The following is an 11,752-nucleotide window of genomic DNA, read 5'->3' as shown; positions in this document are numbered from 1 at the left end:
TTTTATGAGATATTTACGTTTTGGTGAAAAACAGGGTTAGAATAATTTCTGGATTCCCTGTTCTGACTTTAGAAATTCACCATAAATTTTGTATTAAGAATTAGGACTCAAACTTTATTTGTATGGATTCCTTATTGAGTCTAGTTTTAATTGAAACAAATGGCATAGTCATTGGATTTCTGTACAGGAATAAATTTGATTCGTAGTGCACAAGGGTCAGAGTAGCCGAACCCTAAAATAGGGGAGACTTTTTCTAATAAAATGTAATAATTGGCCTGACTAAAAATTCTAGAAAAAAATTAGTAAGTAGATATATGAGTCTAGTTTCAGGAAAAATTTATGGAATTAGATTTTGAGTTTTGTAACTCGAGATATGATTTTTTTAGCGACCGTGACGCAGATGGATAGTTTACTACGACAACTGTTTAAGTGCTAAGATAAGTTTTGTAATGTCTCCTGCTCGACTCCGGCAACAGTCTCGGGTAGGGGGACGTTACATTCTCAATAGGGTATTCATCATTTTTCCATATTACGGGGTTGACGCTTCCGTCCATGTCCCTTAATAGATGATCTTTTCAACTTGTGCAAGGAGCGACCGCTTTGTACATTTTGGGAAAGTTATACAGTCGGTTCGTTGGCTTTCTGCGTCAGAGGTTGGTGAGTCCAAGAGACAAAATGGCGTGGTATTCGCCGTTGGGAAGTGATGATCTAGTAGAAGATAGTCCCACAAAAGCGATTATTGGCTAGTGTCAGGTTCCACCAAATCTTAAGTCTAAATTCTTGGAGCTAGTGGTCGTAGGCGTCCTCTTCCATTATAACTAGCTTATTCTGCTTGAGAAGGGTTACCTAAAAGCCAAATATTAAACCCAAAGCGAATCAAGACAACCGGAGGCTAGAATCTCACCACATAAGAAACTCTTTCTTTCCCCAAACTCTGTTTATTTTCTCCATTTTAATTTTCGCAATTTATTTAATTTTTCAATTTCAATTCAACTTTTAATTTCATTTTTATTTTATTTCACTCCCAGATCAAAACTTTAAAATTCTATTTTTTTATTTTTATTTTTTAGGAACACAAGTTTTCTTGGGCATGATTCTTCCCAGGATTTCAAGAAACAAGCATTCATGCAATCCAGCCCTTGAAGATTCGACCCTACTTCCCTTTTACTATTCTTTTTTATTGTTTAATAGGGAATAGGATATTTTTAGTGCTCTCAACGATCGCATCAAATTTTGGCGCTGTTGCTAGGGACTGGTAACGTACTAATCTTGTTTCTTGTTTTTTGTTTCTTATAGTCAGATCTGCTCCAGGTACTCTTGCTTTTGATTCAGAGATTAAAAAGACTGCGAGAGCTAATCGCAAGTAAACAAAGCTAAGGAAAAAGCAGTTAGGAGTGGTTGGGACTCAGAGTAACCCACCACCAGAAATCAGAATCGACGACGAAGTAGAGTCTAGGGTTAACGAAAACCCTATTCAAATATTTGAAAGTGAAAAAGTATAAGTCGATTCACCAGAAGAAGTGCTTAACGCCAGGGTTAACGAAAACCTGAATCTAGCACATCAACTAATGGCTCAAACAATTCGGCAACTGGCTGAAGCTCTGACAGAACAACCGTCATTGTGTATTGCACATCCTACTATGGATACTAATTTTGAACTGAAGTCAGGTTTAATCCAGCTACTGCCAACTTTTCGTGGGTTGCAAAACGAAAATCCCCACAAACATCTAAAAGAGTTTCATATGATTTGTCTTAGTATAAAACCTCAGAGGGTAACTGAGGATCAAATCAAATTGCGTGCTTTTCCTTTCTCCCTAGTAGATTCTGCTAGGGAATGGTTATTTTATTTACCTTCTAGATTTATTACAACTTTGGCTGATCTTTCTCGTTTGTTTCTCAATAGGTTTTTTCTAGCATCGCGTGCAGCTGAGTTAAGAAAGGAAATTTTTGGAATAAGATAAAAAGAAACAAAGTCTCTTTATGATTATTGGGAGCGATTTAAGAAGTTGTGTTCGAGCTGCTCACAACATGGTATAACAGAGCAATCTCTCCTCCAATACTTTTACGAAGGCTTGAAACCCATGAAGATGAATATGGTAGACGCCGCTAGTGGAGGAGTGTTGGTCAACATGACTCTCCAACAAGCAAGAGACTTGATCTCCACGATGCTGCAAATACTCAGCAATTTCGAGCCAATTATAAACCCCCTTGGAGGGTTCACCAACTAAGTAATTCGACCTTAGAAGATAAGGTTGATAGAATTGCTAATATCCTGAATTCTCTTGTTGCAGAAAAAGCAAAACCAGTCTAGCTGTGCAGAATATGTGCTACACCTAAACATATGACAGATACGTGCCCTAGTTTGTGTGACGATACTATGGCCGATTTAGATGCTGTGGGAAATTTCCTTGGGCCACCACCACAAAGGCGATACGACCCTTACGCTAATACCTACAACCTAGGATGGAAGGACCACCCTAACTTAAGTTATAGGGTCAATCCATGATATAACCAGCCATACCAAAATCGGGTTCCACAACAACCACAAGATTCAGGTAATTTTCTAGAAACTTTGGTCAAGAAATTAGTAGCTAATGTCCTTGATTTCCAACAGAAAACTCTTAATTTCCAAAAAGAAACGAATGCATCTATAAGAGAATTGACCATATCAATTGAAAAATTGAACTTTCAAGGGAAGCTGCCATTACAAACAGAACCTAATCCAAGACAACACGCAAATGCAGTGACGTTGCAAAGTGAAAAGGTACTGCAACCAATTCCTGGTAGGAATCTTGGCCAAGAAATCGCCTAGGAAAACTTCGAAAGTGACGAACATGTCCAAGCGAAACCCCTATTGTCGAAAATTCAACCTCTATTTCCAAGACGATTAAATCAATGTCAAAAAGGTAAAGAAGACAAAGAGAACCTCGAAACATTCAGAAATGTTGAAATCAATATACCACTGTTGGATGCCATAAGATAAATTCTGCGGTATGCTAAGTTCCTTAAAGAACTCTGCACCAACAAATGAAAATTAACAGGTAATGAAAAGGTAAGTTTTGGTGAGAATATATCTGCAATGTTACAGTGGAAAATGCCAACGAAATGTAAAAATAAGGGCATGTTTGCAATACCATGCAAAATAGGCCATTTAGGAATTAAGAAGGTTATGTGTGATTTAGGGGCCTCCATAAATCTCATGCCTTTTTCTATTTATGAATCACTTAACGCGAGTTTTTTGACAAAAACATGTGTTATCATTCAATTGGCAGACAGGTCAGTTGTGCATCCCAAAGGAGTCCTCGAGGACGTATTAGTTAAAGTCAATGAGCTTATATTCCCTGTAGATTTTTATGTGATAAAAATGGAGGAGAATAACGCTCCTTGGTCTTCAGAAATCTTGTTGGGGCGACCTTTCCTTAGTACTGCAAATACTAAGATTGACGTACGAAGTGGAACCCTCACGATGGAGTTTGACGAGGTGATCGTGAAGTTTAACGTTTATGGCACTATTAGTCACCCAAGTGAAGTCTTGGACGTAAACCGTGTCGACATAATTGATTCATCAGTAGAAAAAACTTTTGAGTCATCTTATGGAGATAAATCTAAAACGATGTTTGATGATTTTAAATCTATTAATAAATTATTGGCTCCTATGGATACTAAACTTCTACCTTCAGTTGTGCAGGCACCAGATCCAAAATTAAAACCACTTTCCGAGCATCTCAAATTCACATTTTTAGAGAATGATGTGACTATTGTTGACTTAAAAGGGATCAACCCCTTAAAGGAAAATATAAAACTAAGGAAAGAGGCGCAATGACGATTAAACCCAAATATGGTGGATGTGATAAAAAAGGAGAATTTTCCAATCCCAATACTAGTTGAGGTGTCAAGCTAGCGACGTTAAATAAGCCCTTATTGGGAGGCAACCCAATTTTTATTATTCTTTATTATTATTTTATTATTTATTTATTACTTTATTTTATTTTATTATTTATTACTTTATTTTGTTTGGGTGATAATTAATTTCTCTTCTTTTATCTAGGTACACCGACGCGAAAATAGGGAGAAAAAGGAGAAAAACTAAAAAAAATTGGCATGAAATAGCCCTTATCCTATCCCTATTCCAACCAAGAATAGTACATCCCTGCACCTGACTACCCACAACCTGCAACCGAACATCAACCATTCAGCCAAACACTCCGCCTATACACTCTAAACCCTAAAAACTTATCCCATTTTTTACCCAAATTCCCACCAGCCGCAGCACCTTTCTTCTACCCCCTCCGCTGCCGATTTCTCCAACACCATGGTAGGAACCCAAAGCTGAGCTGCCGCCGAACCATCCTTCTTCATGAACAGCTGTCGGCGTCAATTCCGGCGCCTCAACATGTCAACTTAGCCGATGAACGCCTTCCTCTCCTCACGCGACGCCAAACCTTCTCCTCCTTGCATCTATACGTACGTGATAGTAACTACATGGGAGGTTCTTCTAAACTTTTCTTTTGCCTATTTATTTATTTATTCCACATTAAGGACTATATGTTTTAAGTAGGGGGAGGACTATTAAGTTGGTTGCTGAAACTTATTTTTGACACTTGATTGTTGCTCCTAAGTCCTTCAAAATTAAAATTTCATTTAAAAATAATAATGTTTTCGTGGTTATAAGTACAGCTTAAGATGTGACCAGCTGAGTAACCGGGGTAGGGTGCTTGGGTTGTCATCCTATTTCGCATCAAAAGGTTGTGTGACATGTTAGGTAAAACTTCACTAATCGAAATTAATTTTTAAGAATATGTTGGGCTGAGCAACCAGGGTAAGGTGCTTGGTTGTCATCTCTCTTCGCGTCAAACGGTTCGATATGTTCTTAAGAAAAATAAAAATTAGGAGTATGTTGGGCTGAGGAACCGGGGTGGGGTGCTTGGTTGTCATATCCCTTCGCGTCAAAATGTTCAATATATTCCTAAGTAAAAATAAATAAATAAAATTAGATTATAAAAAGAAAAAGAAAAAAAGAAAAATAGACATATTAATAAAGTGTGGGGACTAAAGGTAGAAACGAATAGGGTGTCTTGATAGGTTTGGTAAATTACCTAATTTTCATGAAATCATCCAAGTTGATCTTAATTTTTGTGTGTATTAATTGGAATACTTTTTTCAATTTTACTTAAAGCAAGCTAAGGGTTCTCTTTATTTTTCATATGCATTTTGACTAATTTTTATAAAACTGTGGAGTAGTATTTCTTTCATGGTAGGATTTAATTTTCATAGTGGACACGAACCATACTTGAGGGCAAGCATGGGCTAAGTAAGGGGAATTTGATAATACTCTAGAACGACATATTTTATGTGCTAATTGCATGTTTATTTTGAGTATGATCTTACTAATTTGGGTTATTTTATGGTCTTTTATCTTTTAGGGACTAAATTGGAGGCAAAAAGAAATTTAAAGGCAAAAAGTGCAAATTTGAAGATATAATGGACCAACATGCAACATAGGGAAAAAGGTGGTGCCAAAAATGCAAGTATGGAAGACATAAGGGCAAAAGTGCAAAAGAAGAGATTTTATAGCAAAAGACTCTATTTAATGTTTTATTATATTAGGATAATTATTTAGATTTAAATTTAGGATTTATTTTTATTTATATTTAATTATCTTATTTTATTTGTATTTACCTTTTGGAATTTAATTAGAAATAAGTTAGGTTTCTTAGTACTATAAATAGAGGATGAAGTGAAATAAATTGGAGCCATCTTTTGCTGTAAACACTCACTCCCCCATAAATTTAGTCTTTTTGTTCTTTCCATATTTTCTTTTAATAAAAATTCCCTTTCCATTATCTCTTGTTTTTCCCCAAAAACCATGAGCCACTAAATCTAATCTAGCCGAAGGTTGTCAAAATTCTCCAAAAAGGTTCGTGAGGCTTAGAATCCGTACTTAGCCTTCTCAACAGGGTATTCATCGCTTCTCCGCATTACGGGATTGACGCTTCCATCCATGTCCCTTAATAGATGATCTTTTCAACTTGTGCAAGGAACGACCGCTTTGTACATTTTGGGAAAGTTACACAGTCGGTTTGTTGACTTTCTGCGTCAGAGGTTGGCGAGTCCAAGAGACAAAATGGCGTGGTATTTGCCATTGGGAAGTGATGATCTAGTAGAAGATAGTCCCACAAAAGCGATTATTGGCTAGAGTCAGGTTCCACCAAATCTTAAGTCTAAATTCTTGGAGCTGGTGGTCGTAGGCATCCTCTTTCACTATAACTGGCTTATTCTGCTTGAGAAGGGTTACCTAAAAGCCAATGATTAAACCCAAGGCGAATCAAGACAACCGGAGGCTAGAATCTCACCATATAAGAAACTCTCTCTTTCCTCAAACTCTGTTTATTTTCTCCATTTTAATTTTCACAATTTATTTAATATCGCAATTTTAATTCAACTTTTAATTTCGTTTTTATTTTATTTCACTTCTAGATCAAAACTTTAAAATTCTATTTTTTTATTCTTTTCAGGAACGCAAGTTTTCTTAGACACGATTCTGCCCAAGATTTCGAGAAATAAGCATTCGTGCAATCCAGTCCTTGAGGATTCGACCTTACTTCCCCTTTACTATTCTTTTTCATTGTTTAATAGGGAATAGGACATTTTTAGTGCTCTCAACGACCGCATCGATTTCTTTAATATACTATGCAAAATAACCCTCAAACTTGTCAGGATAATAAAAAAAAGTAACTAAACACATTTAACTCCTTGATTATCTTAAGACAATTTCTTTCAATCTAGGTTGGTGGTCTTTGATTCATTCCCAAACTTATCTATAAACGATCTTCCCTTGGCTGACCCTATAGCCATTCGACAAGTTGTGGTAGTTTCTCAGGTGTCTCGCCATAACCGTGAACTCTATCCTTTCCTTACGTATATTCTTTCCTTCATCTATCTCCTTTCCTGGACATCCTTCTACTCATAATTTTTAATCATTAACCACATAGTTGGGTGATCAATTACCGGTATAGATCCTCTTTTTCACCTTGGAATTAAGGTAGTTTATAACACCCCTCACCCGGTCTGATCTCCGAACCCTAGTAATAAGATGCTACAACAAAAATCAACAATCAACATATTCTTTATTAAACAATATTTAAATATTTATCATCAAATAAAATATAATCAAGCATATTGGAAATTTATAACATTACATGTGCCTAATTGAGAATTTCAAGCATGAAAAAGAATTGAAATGAAAGTTTCAAAAGTTTAAAGATGAACTTCAAAAATACATATTTGGTACGATACCAAAATTCAATTATGTTTTCTTGGCAAAACAACGGTATTGATATTTATTTATGGTATCGATATTTTATGAAAAGTATAGGTACTCAAATAAAAATCGATACCATTTTGGCATTCTGTTTCTTTTAAAATTGTTCATATTGCCATGTATCGATACTAGATACCAAAGTATCGATACTTAAAAACAAATATGGTAAAAATCTCATCTTTAGAGAATACATTCCTTACCAAATTCACATATCAAGCAAGAACTATAATATCATCCAATCAAACACTTAAATGTCAACCTAATATGCCTCAAATGACACCTCAATTTACAATTCAAACAAATTAATATAAAGCTAAACATATGTAAATCATTTAGCTTAACTAAACATACCAAAACATAGTTTAAACATCAACCATATAAATATAAACACTTATACACTTAGTATTCAATATGTTATCACATTACCAAAGCAAACTATTAACCAAAAGACCACCTAGGTACATGCCATAACAAAATAGAAGCATCACCCACACTTGAGATCGAGATCATTGTTGGATGCTGAGTCGACAGCAAACTGAAACGTACCTAACTTGCATACATATCACAAAACATACACTAAGCATATTTTAATTGTATTTCTATAATCCAAACATTAAGTATAATAAATGAAAATGACATGCAATATTATCAAATTTATTATCAAAATGCATATAAAACCTTTTCCATAACAAAGTCTAATTTCAAATCTTATGGAACATATCATATTAATGTTCCCATTTCAATTCATGTATCATACTTTCATTTCTTATTTCCTTTCATATTCTTTTAGAAATATCAATTTATAGACATCATTTCATCATTTATATCCTTATAAACAAGACTCAAACTCAGACGGATACATGAATCCAACCAATACACTAGTTTGGCACCCAGTGCCTCATCGGATACATTCGAAGCAAATAATTACACCCAAAGCTATAATAAATTGACACCCAGTGTCTCATTGGTTAAACTGAAGCAAATTGACACCTAGTGCCTCATTGACTCGTATTCAAAGCAACCCTAAACACTTCCTATCCTATGGCATGTCATCTATATTCGACTCAGCCCGAACAGTTAATAAGGTTTTCATTTCATATTACAACACAACCAATATCTCAATTTCATAAATATTATCAACATGTGAGCATTTATCCAACTTGAACCCAACCACAATTTCTCAAAATCTATATTCAAATCATACAATCATAAGAATACATATATTTCTCAAATATACATAATCGAGTAATTTTAATAATCAAATTATTCAAATCAGCCCAATTGAACAACAATTCTCACCTCAATTACTTACCATTCACAAACATATTAGTACGCAATAATTTATAATTTAGTTAAGATTATAGAAACACAAACACTAAACTCCGAGATATTCGTCGACGACTTTGTCTTTTCCCTTTTTTCTCGAGGAATCCGGGTTGGTGTTAGCTACGAAATAAAACAAACAACACATTTCATCAATACACAAACAATTTCACATTCAATTGCTAATTTAAGTAATTTTTTCACTTTATTCAATTTAGTCCCTAAAATCGAGACTAGCCTAACTTTCATATTTAATCCTAAATTTTTATACCAATTTCATTCTAAGCCAAATTCAACTCTATATTTCTCATTTCTACCCCTAACTTTTGAAAATTTTCACAACTTGGTCCTTATTGCTTAAAACCAACAATTATTTCACAATTTAGTCCTTTTTTCACTTCCAACCTAAAAATCTATCAAATTAATCCCTAAAGCTTTAACTACTCAACATTGGTATCATATAAAATCTTAAGCAATATCGAAAAGTAAGACATGATTCGGCTACCTCATAGTATCGGGATTCTAAAAACATAAAAATTATGAGAAAATAACTAAATTTAACTAACCAAATCAAGCTCCAAAAATTGTACTCAAAGGCTGAACGCTTCTTTTCTTTCCTCTCCAATTTGGCATGTAAAAGATGATGAGAAAAATGTTTTTGTTTGGTTTTTTTTTATTCTCTACTATCTTTCTTTTCCTTGTATTTTATTAACTTAAATTATGTTTTGTTTTAGCAATATTTTATAACATTTTAATCTTGAAAACATTAATGTCATCCACTAATAACTAGAACAAATGTATATTTGCTTTGTAAGTCATTTAGTTATGTATTACCTTATAATTTAATTATAATTTAGCTTTTGACTCTAATGAGATTTAATCCATGCACCTCAATTACGGAAATGGGGTCCCAAAACCACACTTTCCGCTACTACTGACTTTCGGGTTGTTACGTAGTCGTCTTGCCTACCACCCTAATAACCCTTTTGTTTTGCCTTCATTGGTGATCATAGTAAATCTAATTAGTCCTCGGTAGACTCTATTTTTTTACTTTAGTCATATACGACTTATTGACGCTCCACCAGTGGGTTTAACTAATGAGGACCCATGCCATTTTGGTGAACTAGATTTCATTTCAACCTACATCCAGGTTGCAATGTTGATTGGGTTACACCATTTTGAACCGCCTTAACAATGATACCTTACTTTAAAGGCGCAAGTCTTTCTGCTATGGGCCACTTTGGTTTATAGTATTTCGACAGACTATCATCTAGGTGACCATTTGAGTTTACAATTTCTCTTATATGATGGTTCTCTATAGAACTAGCTAATTGACTGGTACTTTCTCAATAATATCCCTTTAAAGAGGAATAGTCTTGACAAACATATCTATCACTTGATTATTCCTTCTTAGTACCTCTTTCTATCAATGAGTTATAGCCAACCCCTTCGGAGTATAGGCGATTAACCCTCCCCGTACAAACCATAGGTTCACCAAACCTTATATCGGGTACTTATTTCTCAATAACCTTCCAAGGTTCTCCCTTAACATGCAGAACTTCTTTGAACCCTACTTGGTGGTTTTTAATGACAAATCCTTACCCGCGATCTACGGAAATATCCCTTTCAATTGCCTATATACAAGGCAGTAACGACACATCATTCCCTCAATAAATCTTAATTGGGTCGTCACCATACACCCTATTGGCCTTCTTGTTTATTGAAAAGTAGATTTTTCCCATTTATTTTGCCATTTTCTTTCTTTTTTTAGAGGATTCCTCAAATCTGCTGGTTGGCTATCGCTTGCCAATACTCGCAATTCTCATCGTTTGCGTGACTTTTCATATTCACAGCCTTCGTGAACCACTTACATTTATCGTCCTGAAGAACTCTATATGCTACCATAGTCGAGCTAAGGTTTTACACTTGTAATACCATATTTAATGCCCTTGTAGACGTCCTCCTATTTATTGTCTCGGTACACTACCCTGTGTTTACTGGTAGCTAGTGTTTATTGTCTCAGTGAACTACCCCGTGTTTACTATCCTGGTGGGCTACCCCGTGATTATTGTCCCAATAAAATACTTCGTATTTACTGTTTCGATGGACTATACTGCTTGCTATAGCTGAGTTATAGTCTCACACGTTAGACCTCTTTTGAGGTGTCGCCTCATAGGACCTTACCACCATAACGGTGTTGCCCTAACAACACTGTATGACGATATACAGAAACACCATATCCTATCCTAGCTTTATCTAACCCGTCAATAGTCTCCTCTCTGCACCCCACTTTTATAATCATACAATGCATGCATTTCACTTACATACTATCATGGAGTACATAATCTTTTAAAAACATGGTATCATAATTAACTTCATGCATATTAAGCTACACTGGTGAATGGCCATATACCATATAATCCTACGTATGCTTAACATTTACAATCAGCAAAGTTCATGCATCATCACAGAACTTAAAATAAAATCATGCCAGCCATTCAGCATTTTAGAAATAAAGTACAAAAATTCACTTGATGATTTTTTGCCCTTTTAGCTTAGCTTTTCCGAACGTTAGAGTTTCCACTCTCCTAGAAGCTAAGCAGGACAACTAAAATCATGGATTAAGTTTAGAAATTTTAGCTTAAAACTCAATTTTATAGTAACATGCAGAACCACTCAAAGGTTCTTAAAAATTCTTAACTTTGTTTCTTAAATTTACGAGCACCAAAGGACTTAGAGCCTTACGAGTTCACTGGATTTTCTACTTTTCTGACTTAAGCCTCTTGATCATTGCCTCATACAAAGCTTCCATAGCTATCTCTTCTTCAAAGCAACCAAGGAAGAAGATGAAGAAGATGAGAGAATGAAACATAATTGAGAGAAATTCACTTAGCTATTTATAGTCTTTCACGCATGATCTTTAACCATATAAAAACCATTCATTGACAATCATTTTGTCTTCCACTAATGAACCAATTAGTTTTAATCCAATCGAACCAAAATTAGATTTTAACCACATCCAAAATTAGTCACTAAGGTTTCTTGATTTTTCAGTAGAGGCTGTCATTTTATGACTTCTTTCAATTTAACCCCCCAATTATTCTTTAA

The sequence above is a fragment of the Gossypium arboreum genome, chromosome 1 (assembly GCF_025698485.1).
Source record: "Gossypium arboreum isolate Shixiya-1 chromosome 1, ASM2569848v2, whole genome shotgun sequence".
Classification (NCBI taxonomy): Eukaryota; Viridiplantae; Streptophyta; class Magnoliopsida; order Malvales; family Malvaceae; genus Gossypium; species Gossypium arboreum.
Note: the sequence above shows the minus strand (reverse complement) of the source record.